Source organism: Hippocampus comes, unplaced genomic scaffold, assembly GCF_001891065.2.
Source record: "Hippocampus comes isolate QL1 unplaced genomic scaffold, H_comes_QL1_v1.1 scaffold82, whole genome shotgun sequence".
Lineage (NCBI taxonomy): Eukaryota > Metazoa > Chordata > Actinopteri > Syngnathiformes > Syngnathidae > Hippocampus > Hippocampus comes.
The window spans coordinates 2,951,371-2,962,725 of NW_017805135.1; the positions used below are offsets into that span (position 1 = coordinate 2,951,371).

Sequence of the window (11,355 nt, forward strand, 5' to 3'; positions counted from 1 at the left end):
AGTGAATGCATCTATTTAGTGGAAAAATGTCAATGTTTAGAAGGGATGAACAATCATGAACATCATTAGGAATCGATTGAATGTATGGCATTGACTGCAGATTGCTGCAATTAAGGAAAAGCATCAGTGGCGCTGTTAATTCATTCTTGACTAATTTTCTGCCAAAAGAAGACAACATTATGCCAATTATGAGAGGCTGAAGTTTCCAAAACCCCAAATTAACAGAAATGTGGCTGGATCCAAGCCACATTTTCAAAGCGTCTCTAAAATAATGGCATGCTGTTGCTAGCTCATACACCAAAACGTCAATGTTTGGCTAATAACAGAAGACCTTAGTCCTTCAGGGTCTGAGGACATGACAAAAGATGAAAATTAGAAAATAAGAGTGAAAATGGAATTTATTTGCCCAATGAGTCTGTCATGGCGGTTTAGTTAATTGCCCATCTTTTGTGAGAAGTGTGGATTATCGTTGAAGGCATATACAAACATTAATGCCGCTGTTCAAATCTCTGTTTGGTGACGCTTATTGGATTATCTAAAGAGGACCCCGCTCATCTCAAACGCAGCCACGGTGTTTAATCTATGAGCAAAGTCAGCAGTGAGCAATGAAAGTCACTCGGCTGTCCAGCAGAGAAGTCGAGCTTCGACACCTGGCCGAAAACTGCGTGGGGCCGGCAACACTGCATGTGTGCGTGGCCTTGGAAATTTCTGTCGGGAGAGGAGATGCAGTAATTTAATTTAGGGGACACAACACCATTACAGAATAGTTTAGGTTTCGCGTTATACAAGACTGTAAATGCTGTTTGCGATGGGGGGCAAAGTGCCTTTTGGAAAACAATAGTGACTCTCCATCCATTCATTTTTTTTTTTTTATATGCGCCAAAGTGCAAGTCCGAGCAGTCTTTGAGTGAGAGGCAAGATACACTAAGGAGACATTGACGGCCATTTGCAGAGAATACAGTGACTAACAACCATTCACAGCTACGGACAATTTAGTCTTCAATTAACCTCACATGCATATTTTGGGAATGGGAAAGGAAACCAGAATACCGGAAGAAAATTCACAAAAGTGAAGTTCCCTTGGAGATTCAAAGCCAGATCTGACAGTGAAGCAGTCGGTCAAATCCCAATTACACTGTTCTGCTGATAATGTTTCATGTTTTGTCTAAAAGCCAAAAACAGTAATCAGTAAAAATGGAGGACATTTTACCTTTTGGTGAGCCACCGCCTCAAAATATAGAGTGGCCAATCAGAGCGTTGCAAGTCTGACACTTTTCCTGCTGCAGGCTGTTGAATTGAATGATACACTCTGGGAAAAACGATGCAACCATACGCATAATCTTTTGAATATGAAAAATAAACAGGCGCACGTTTTTTACAGCTCCAAGACAAGAATATACGAAATGAATTACCATTAAATTGAGACTGCACTGGAAAAAATGTTTTCTTGAATTAACTCAATTTTAATTCGTCGAGGGTTTCCACAAAATCATGTAATCTGGATCCAAATTTTCTTTTGAAGTCTACTATACATGTACTTAAAAATGTAGCTAGATCCAAATGATTTTTTCTTGTGCAACTACTTGAGAAAAGAAAATTTAATAAATTTAACACACCCATTTTTTTCAGGTTATGCTGCAAGCATGTTCGCTATGACTGACTGGGAACCAGTCCAAGGCATATGGTCCACCTTTTGGTGGAAGTCAGCTGGGATAGGCTCCAGCTCCCCCCGACACTTAACAGGGGAGGCGGTTTAAAAAAATTGTTATGTAAAGCTTGTTAACTAAAATCCTACCGCTGTGCTACTAACATGAGGATGTTTCACTGGTACTCGTACGAGAATACTGGAAAAGCTAAGCTAACAAGATGCGGTCGACGTCACTAGAAAAAGACCAGTTACGCATTAGTTACAAATGTCTTCATCTACAATCTCATATAAGGGCCTATGCCTTGGTAGAGAAAAAAATATTTTTAGCATCAGTGCACAAATGTAGCTACATGATTTCCTTGGGCCTGGCAAATTACAGAACTGGCAGTTATTTTTTGCTGGTCCATTTGGCAGACAGTTTGATGTAAAGTGACATTTGAAGAGCTCTTTCCCAAAACACGACAAATCCAGTTCAAATGTTCTATTTACCCCCAAAAAATCATTTTTAATTTCATATAGCATGGTCAGACGTACATAAAACCCACCATTGCAATGCAGCTGGCATACATGTGTATTGCCACAAACGCACCAGAGGATGGCAGAGCGGTTGATGAGACTTAGCTCCTGATTCTGGCTGGTGGATTCAATGGGAGGGAACGGAATCGGAGGGGATAAGGAGGAACTGGGGGGCAATTGGAAAGAACGCGTTAAGCGCCACCAAGCAACTCTTTTTTTTTTCCTTTTTCAATTCCACACCACAGTTTAAATAATCCGGGACCCTACGCACGGTACAAAAGTAAGGCGAGCGGCAAATAAATCCAGCTTCGAGTGGCATCTGGCATCACATTTCAAAAGGTAGCTCAAAAGACACCAGCAGGATGTAAGTGACAGTTGTGACACTAATTCTAAGAATCTAAGACGCAGGGATATGTCTTTTTTTTTTCTTTTTTAAAGATTGCCCCCTCTGCTATCCCTTTCCATTCCTTCGTGATTTGATTAGACAACCATGCAGCAGGAATGGACAGGTATAAGGCAATAAAAGAAGGAATTTTGAGGAGATCTCGTCGCAAAATTTATCTCTATTAACCGGTGGAGAGAATTTTATAAATGAAATACTTTAATGTCATGTAGACCTATGAACTCAACAAATATGTGAACTTATACGACAAACATATGTATGTTTCATATAAGTGTGATATGCACACACAATTATTCAAATGCATTGGAATAAGTCCTCAATCTCCATTTTGATCTGACAATACAAGACTACCTCAAAAACGACTGGCTACATTCATGCTTTTAAATGACTGGTTGTAAACTCAGGCGCATCCAATGTCTTCAAAACATGTTTTTTGTATACTTTGAAATACGTTCCTGAACTCTCAAACATGCTTCACAGCCTGTAACAGTTTTATGTAAAATGACATTTGGAGAGACTGTCCCAGCACAGCACGAAATGTTTTGAGGAGAAAAAAAAAAAAGCGACATGGTCTGATTTACCACCCCCACCCCCCTACTTCATTGCTGCAGTCTAAAAACATTCAAGAGAAGTTAATAGATCCTTGAAGATTTTGCTTTCCTGGGGGTCATTCTCTTCATATGTAGTTGCATCAATGCCAAGTAAATTGCAGGCTTCTGGTCTACGGCCCCTTATGAGCATCGCGGTGCAACAAGGCGGTCTTCAATGCACGGGACTGATCTCTTGGCAGCCGACGATGCGGTGCGCTAATGAAGAGGTAATGAGCGGGCCCATCCCGGCAATCTGCAAACGGCGAGCCGCCGCGGTGCAAAAGTTTACGTTCCCAGGACATGGAGGAAGAGCACGGCGAACAAGCTGCAGCATGAAAGCCCGGGCCCGGGTCGGCCGCATAGATCTGCAGCCACAGAGGGGATTACAGACACCTACTTCCAGCTTAGGCAGGACTTTTTGAAGTTTGGGCAATCGGAGGGGAGGGATCCCTTTGGCAGAGTCCTGTTTGATTCTGGTGGGAGTCCGTCTCTAATCCCCCTTTCCCGTTCTCACCTTCTGCCTGATCCACTGCAGCCTCTCATCCCCGCGGTCCGGGATCATTATCCACCTTGGCCGAGGGGGGCTCCCCCCCTCATTAATTTCCCTAAGAAGATTACAGAGTGTGGGTTTGTTGTTGTTGTTTGAGCCATCTGATTTGCCTAAGCCCTTTGTTTTTTCATCTCGTTTACACTTTAATGCCCCCCGAATGAGTTTCAATGATGGAGGGGATCAACCTGACCCACTGAAAATGCAGCGAAGAACTTAAGAGAAACTCGCCCAAGGGGGGAGGAGGCGGTTGGATGAAAGAATGAGTACATCTCACTTCTCTCCATTGAAGATTTAGATGTTCAGAGGGAAAAGACAAGCGCTGATTTAACCTCGGCTCATCTCCTCGGGAGTGGAGGTAAACACTGGATGGGAGGCCGGATCACTCGCGATGCGTCCAGTACATCAGCCATTCCCGGTCTTTGTAAGCTACGCACTCCACTTCGGCATCCTGGCGGTTGGTGCACCACATCAAAAAAGCCAATATATCGCCATTAACGCCATCGTGTTCAATCAAACAGACACAATTGCAGTATCATTAAAAAAACGTAAATACACCGAAACAATAATGATTCCTCAGGACAGAAACAGTTCCGTAATGCAGTGTATGTAAAGTAAACAAACAACAGCGAACCATGGACAGTTCGTTAAAGTGCATTTAGTTGCCTCTCCCTGGTCTAGATTATGTTTACTACCGTGTATTTTTTTTAGGGATGAGGTGGAATTCGTGTTCCCGCAAAGCTGGGATCACATTTTTCAGTGGTGGCGGAGGACAGAAGAACCGACTCAGGTGGGTCTGGCAACGTCATTTTGAATGTTTCTCGACCCAGTCAGCTGTTTTTAGTCACGTGACGCAATAAAGAAACGACAACTCGAAGCTCTGCCAAAGGCTGCAGTGCCATCCAAAATTCAAGTCAAGTCAAGTACAACTTTATTGTCAAATGTGCTGCATGTGCAACATACAGCACAGATGAAATAAAAAAAATGTTACCAAGGTAAGAGAATTTCCATCTGTTTACAGTATAAAAAAAAAAAAAAAAAAGTCCTGAGCAAAATAAATCGAAATGATGTTTGCAGATTTTCTTTGAAACTGCGAACTTACTATTTGGTGGTCAAACTGCTGTTTCTGAGAACTACTTGACATCGGCGTTATATTTTCTTCACAAACACATATTTATGGAAAAAAAAAAGATAAATGATTGCTCATTTTGTTTTCCTATGATTCTCCATACTTTGTGCGGTAACAACTGCTTCCCATCTGTGTTGCAGGAAGTTGATCACCTTACTTAATGGGATCAGCCCTGTAACATCGGATCAATATATTGGAGGTTTCTCAGACCCCCTCAGGGTTGCATGCACCACAGTTTGATGATCCCCGCAGTGGATTAATTAGGACCCCAGGCCCACCATTACCCTGGTGGGGGTAAGCAGACCAGGCCAAATACCCTTCTGACAAATGAATCTTTGGAGTGATGTGGTCACTTGGCGGACCTGTCTGGACAAAGCCAGAGGGGGAATTAGTTTGGAAATGACCACTCGGTCGCTTCATCTTCTCCGTGCGACATCTCATTAGGAAGATGAACACAGCCTGACCCTGGCTCCGGCAAGGCTTGGCAGTCTGCTACGCCAGAGTTCTACTCACCCATCACACATCATTATCAGCTATTAGGCATGGTGAGCTGAGGGTTACATAATCAATCCGGCTTTTCATAAGGAAAGGACGTGGGGCTGGACTTCCGTGGCCAACCTATAACCATATTTCTGCTTTTAATTGAACCACATTTGCATGAATTTAGTGTAAGGGATGGGCTTTTTTTGACCAACTGTCATTGATTGAGTATGGGGAAAACTAACAAAGAACCCATGGAATGCATTCTACTCGACTGACTTCGGGTTATCGGGTGGGTACACCCAGTGTCATGTGAAGCAGGGGTGTGAGGGAGTTAGGTCCGGGGCATACAACTTAAATTAAGGTTGACTTCCAAACAAGGATCGATAGGCGTTCAAAGCGATAAGAAACGCTGTTCACAAATCTCCTGACTGGGTTCAGAAGGACATTTAGTATCCGCCCACATCGTTTCGACTCTCACTGATGATGAGTTTCTGACGGGCATCGGGACTTTCACGTTGCTTTGTACACCTTGGGATGATCTTTCATTCTTATGTACTGTGCAGTTAAAAAAATATATAAAATAATAATAAGCAGTTTGTAAAACACCTACACAGCACCATTATATATATCTCAATCCATCCATCCATCCAGTTTCCAATCCGCTTATCCTCACTCGGGCCGCGGGGGGTGCTGGAGCCTATCCCAGCCATCTTCGGGCAATAGGCGGGGGATACCCTGAACCAGTCAATGTTTCCATTTGTTTTTTGCCCCCCCCCCAAAAAAAAAAAAAAACATTCAAAGCCATAAAGGAGAGATCAAGGGGAAGTAAAAGTGAACCAGGTTGAACAAAATCCAGCACAACACGCCACCTTCCCATACCCTGTGAGTAAACTACCTACTCCCTATCTGCAGCAAACAATTCAATACAATTAATTTGACAAAGCCAAAATGTAATTGATTGATAAGGCTCCAAAAAAGCCAGCCATAACCTTGCTGGGCTTGCATTTGTCTGCTGGCGCAGACGGACAGTGCAGATGTCATCAGACCCATCAACAGCCCAGACATTATCAGGCGACAGGATCGGTCCATTTGGCCGCCATCATCTTTGAAAGTGGGGCTAAGCAGAGGAGGTGTGTGGGGATGGGTGGGGGGGCTTAGATGAACTAATGGGACAATCGTGTATAACCCATCACCATCTTGATCTCACAGGCGGGCCCGTGTGCACTTTCAGGTCATGCTCTTGACCTATAAACCCAACTGGCCAGTGGCATTTCATGACGAGTTCTTATTTGTTCCATCTACATTGCTGTATTGTCACATTTCTGAGTGACAAATCACAGCAAACACCTTATTTGAGCTGCTTGGATCCGGGAATGCATTATATACTGTATACTGTATTTTATCCAAGTATGCTCAATTCCAAAGTGGTTGACTTCTCAAATGTAAGCATATTTAGTTTCGACTGTACCATAAAATGAACAAACTGTGATTTATATATGGCTGCCTGTGGTCCTAATTAACTTATATACGGTCTTGGTTACATGATAAATGCTTTCAGTTGTGGGTGACGTGATGGTCATTGACTTCGATTCATTTGAATCCAGGAGATACTTTTAGCAGTGGGAAGTAGACTTCAGGGGAGGTGCAACTGCTTCAGAAAAGAAACGTATACGATCGGCATGTATTTGTACATTTCCTTCAGTTTTAGAGCCATTTTAAAAGTGACATTGTTCTCAAGATTGAAACGCCATTTTTGTTTCTGCAAATAGAATAGGAAAGCGTGGATAGTAGAAGGGAGGAGGCATCAAGGGAGGGATGAAAGTGAGGATAAACCACATCGGGCCTCAGTGACACAGGGGGGCTGCAGCCGGTGGCATCAGCTCCCCTGGTGGTGTCTCCCCTCCAATCCTGCAAATTTGATATGAACTTGATGGAAATTTAATAAGTGCTCACCGCTGCTCGGCCCGTTTGTAAAGGGCCCCTCTAAGCACTGGGCCAAGAAAGGCTTTCCTGACCCCAAGGGGCATCGTGCTGCTTGAGCCAATATAGAACGTGTACGTCCTGAGGGGGAATAATATGCGGGGCTGACCCACGTCTGTTATATTTCCCCCTCCCCTTTAACTCCTCTCTCTTCCTTCCCTTCAAAGGCACTGCTGCTCAGCTGCCACACTACACAGCTCTTTGAGTTAAAAGCACAGCCATTCCCATTTGAAATGGCTCCCTTTGCTCCCCCTCGTCAGCCTGGCTCACTCTGGATGCGCCACACTGAGCGGAGCTCTGCAATGACAACTAAATAGGCCCCCCCTAATACCACTTCATAAAGCTAAAGAAGTATCCTCCAGGCAAAAGCTGTAAATTAAAGGCATCGACGTTGTTGGCTGCACAAGTGAACCTTCCGCTCAAATGACAGCGGTGGCTTTAAGCGCACAGGCTAAATGATACTTTAAGCACGCGTGATTTATAGACATGGCTCCCCTGTGACAAAAAAAGGATCTCACGTTTATGACGACTAACGCACAGAACATGTTCGTGTAACTTCTATAAGTGGCATGGAGCCTGTCCTAACGCGAGTTTAGCAGGACGACTAATGTGCGTAATGCATTGCATCATCACTGAGTATACCCATGGCACTTGCTTCTGGAATTTAACAGTGGCGGGCAGTCCGTCAATACCGGCGGTTCATCACTGATGGACTCCCGTTTTGCTGAGGCCTAACAACTGACTGAACACTTTGAAACACTGATGGACCAAGAGTCGACCGAATCCATTTTTCAGCCGCCCCCCCCAACCGTCACGAACCTAAAAGGCATTCTTCCAAGCTTCCGTTAGTCCTCCTCCTCCAATGAAGTGTTGTCATGACAAGCATGCGAGGTTGAACCTTTCCTCAACAGGAGACCTCCTCCTTCTACAGCAGGAATCACAACACGCCTTAACAGCACGCGTCCATAATCCCTGGCATTTTGTCGGGTGTTGCTCCATAATGAGCAAATGCGGCCACGTTACTGCATGTTTTTTGGGAGTCAATATGCATGATCAAATCAATCCAAATGAAGATCTGCCCATCCCTCTAATTAGACGAGGTGACTGGAGATTGATTTTTAATTGCAAAAGTAATTACATGGAGCAGATAGCCAGTGACATTTGATTATCTCTGTGATTGATTAAAAGGCCCGGCTGCCGGGGCAGATCGTCAGCTGCCGGGATCTGAAGCAAAAAAAAAAAAAAAAAAAATGGCGGGGAGGGGAATTAAGAAAAAAAGTTGTCTCGCTTGTAATCACTAGTTTCGTGGCTGAAATTACAAAAGCCAAACATCCCCCCTTAGAGGAAAGGTGGCCATCTTTGAATCGCCATTAAAAAAGAAAGAAAAAAAATATTTCGGAACTGTTCACTTCCAGATTGCCTTTTCACCTCATCATAGCGAGAGAGCGCAAGAAAGGCAGCACGGGGAATAAAAAAAAAAAAAAAAAGTGAAGAAACACTCTTATCTTCTCGAGTGGCCCCTCATTCATCTTCATCTCTTGTCATCTCTTCGCAATGGCTGCCTGCGCTCGCTCATTGTTGTCCGTCCATCGCAGAGCAAACAGCTCGAGAGTGTCTTTTCTCCCTTAAATCCTCCCTCGGTGTTGTCTTTTCTCCTCTTCTTCGCCTGTCATTCATTTTTTGGAATCCCTTTTGCCAAATGAAGGATGACAAGGTAAATCCAAAAGGGGGGGTGAGGGAATACACCTCAACTGTTGATGGCGCTAAAAGCTGTTTATGTGGCAGTGATGGACAGGCTGACTGATAGCACTTGGGAATGAAATGGACATGTCACTTGATGCGCGCTAGTTAGTTTGCACGTGAGTGGACGAGTTCTTTAACAGAGTATTGCTGCACCAGCAATATGTACATTATAAGGGTACATATTATAAACGCTATGTCAGAGATGGATTCAAGTAAATCATGTCTTTTTTTCAACAACATATACATATTAGGGGTTGAATAAGTTTTTTTTTGTAGTCAACACTAAGGCGCTGGCAGTTGAATCGATTTCAATTAAGCGATAATGTCATTAATGTGTTTTTCAGTTGTCAACTCAATGCCTGCATCTCCAAACGAGCCCTCTCACTCACTCTCACCTCCCTTGCACAAACCACACTGCCAACTTGTTCATCCAATTATATTCAGACACCTGCTCATCCATTCTGATGACGACACCGTCATTGCCTTGCAGACTGTCGGAAATTGTCAAACGATAAAACCAGTTCACGGAACACCACTGCTGCGTTTGTACTCGGTCTACAGTGGTCATGCTTTGCTAGAATGTATTGAAGCAAACCTGCAGTTGTGTCATGTGGATTGCTGTAAAAACTTTTATATGGTCCATCTGTCTCTGAGACCATAAAGGAGTCTGTGATTTGTGACCGGATTCATCAGTCAGGGAGTAGGACGAGGGTTACGAGCATGTGTGCAGGCTAAGAGAGAAATGCTTTTTTTTTTCTTTTTTTTTTTTTTTTACAGAATCAAACTTTTTTTTTTTTCAAATACAGTAAAGAGGTTATTGATTGACCACCTCTTTGTTTCATCATTGAAGTACGAAGTAGACTCGACAGTATATTGTCCGTCTTTTCATTGTTCCAGGAGAGCCTTTGGTGAATTCTTTAAAGGCTGACATGATGATTTAAGGATGTTCGTCAGCTATCATTAGCGGATGCCTTTTTAAATGTGCGTGCATTTATTTATTATTTTTCAAGTGGCCCTGCTACCGGTTTCCCTTTTCAGTCAAATAATTCCACATGCTTGGGGCACCACTGCTAGTTTGATGCACAATCCCACCACCTGTCAATGTCAGCAAGTTATCCATCTTGTTAATGCCGAAACATGTTTTTGGTCATCAATTTATATAACTGACATGCAAGCAGAGGTGGGCAGTTTCCAACATTTTGCCACTCTATCATTTATCTGAGCACTAGTCCGTCATCATCTTTCCATCATTTTTTTCAAGCTCAACGAAACGATAATTGTCAGTCAACCAGTTTGTCATGTTATTTTAACTGCACTTACGTCATCTCTTCTGTCAGTAAATTAAAAAACAAAAAACAAAACAAAACCATCATAAATGGTAGATGGTGTGCAATATATATAGGTGAATCTAGATCATACGGGTGCATGACAAAAGATCACACACACACACACACACACACACACACACACACACACACACACACACACACACACACACACACACACTTATTTGCCAATCTATTAAACTACAGCAAGTACAGCAGGCGCATGCTCGTGGCTTGTAACCCCTAAAACACCCAAACGTTTTTTGCCTGACCTGAACCAGAATCCAGCTCTGCATTGTGTCCAAGGGTAAAACCCAATTCAAGTCTGATATTCCTGCTCCTGTTTATAAATTCTTGTTGTGATCATATGCTTCTTCTTCTTCTCATAGGCGGATTTATAGCTCTTTGATGGATACCGCCATCTACTGGACAGCACCGTGAAGAAACACGCGAGACAGGGGCGTGTTTCTGTCTGTCGTCAACAAAAGCGGGCGTCTGACGGAACTTCCGTCAGTACTGATGGAATACCCACCTCTGCATACAAGTGTTTTACGAAAAAAGTTTGGAAGTTACCAATGCTGTTTATTGTGTGCATTGGCCTGACAGTGAGTCCTACTGAAGTACAGGTACATCTGTTTTACTTTACATCGGTGGCTCACTTAATTTTCATCTTAATACTGTTTACATTTTTCCTTAAAGCATTGTCTGTCCAGTCAGTCATGTTTTTCTGTGACAGGTTATTCTTAACATAATTTTTCTCAACAGAGAATTGTGCTGTCACTTGCCTTCAAGTTGACCATGTCGAACAAGTTGTGATCACGCCTCAAAGTACCAAAGTTTTAGAGTTTCAAGAGCGCATGGAAGAGATGTTTACATTCGTTGTTGTAAGAAAAGTCACATGTTCGTGAGTCTCTTGCTTTGCTTTTTAACTGACTTCCTTCGGGGTGAATCACACACACACACACACACACACACACACACACACACACAC

The 11,355-nt window shown here is 43.2% G+C and overlaps 1 long non-coding RNA gene across 1 annotated transcript; it reads right to left on the reverse strand.

Moving 5' to 3' along the window:
* Positions 1-378: 378 nt before the first annotated feature.
* On the reverse strand, positions 379-10,791 carry LOC109513895 (uncharacterized). The gene is made up of 2 exons (XR_002167886.1): positions 10,637-10,791; positions 379-708 (listed from the first exon to the last, which is right to left on the reverse strand). It is a non-coding gene; the product is annotated as an uncharacterized LOC109513895 (long non-coding RNA).
* Between the last annotated feature and the right edge of the window lie 564 nt (positions 10,792-11,355).